Source organism: Penaeus monodon, chromosome 33, assembly GCF_015228065.2.
Source record: "Penaeus monodon isolate SGIC_2016 chromosome 33, NSTDA_Pmon_1, whole genome shotgun sequence".
NCBI classification, from domain to species: Eukaryota; Metazoa; Arthropoda; class Malacostraca; order Decapoda; family Penaeidae; genus Penaeus; species Penaeus monodon.
In genome coordinates, this window is record NC_051418.1 from 162,051 (window position 1) to 162,612 (window position 562).

Genomic DNA, 562 nt, shown 5'->3' on the forward strand with positions numbered 1-562 from the left:
TTAAAGGGACATGTGGGATGTACGGACATGCAAAGCTATCCTTATAAGCTTTTAGAAAATCTAGAATATGAGTGAGGAGAGAGAGGAAGGGGTCGAGATAGGTACACAGACATACACCTTTCTTGTAACATGTCACTAGAAAACTATCAAGATGAAATATGTAAGATAATAACTCTTCATGGCCTCTACGGATCTCAGGCATACAAAAGGTAGAAATATAAATAATCAATTCGTGATTAATTTTAAATGAAAAGATATCAACGTTCCACACATTCCCTTATCTACCCAACGGGCTCCCCTCCAGCTTCCACGGCGCCCCAGTCAACGTGACTGCCCTGCCCTTCGCCCCCTACTGGAGCGTCGAGGAGGGGGTCGGGGCGGCCGGAGGCGCACCCCCCCTCAATAGCTACTCCGGCACGGACTTCCTCATGCTGCGCACGATTGCCGAAGCACTCAACTTCTCCGTCAACGTGCTGCCGACCGCCGACTGGGGGGAGGTTCGCGTCCTTTTCTCCTTTATATGGGATATATCATTCTCTCTTTCAGATGGAATGCCTGCACG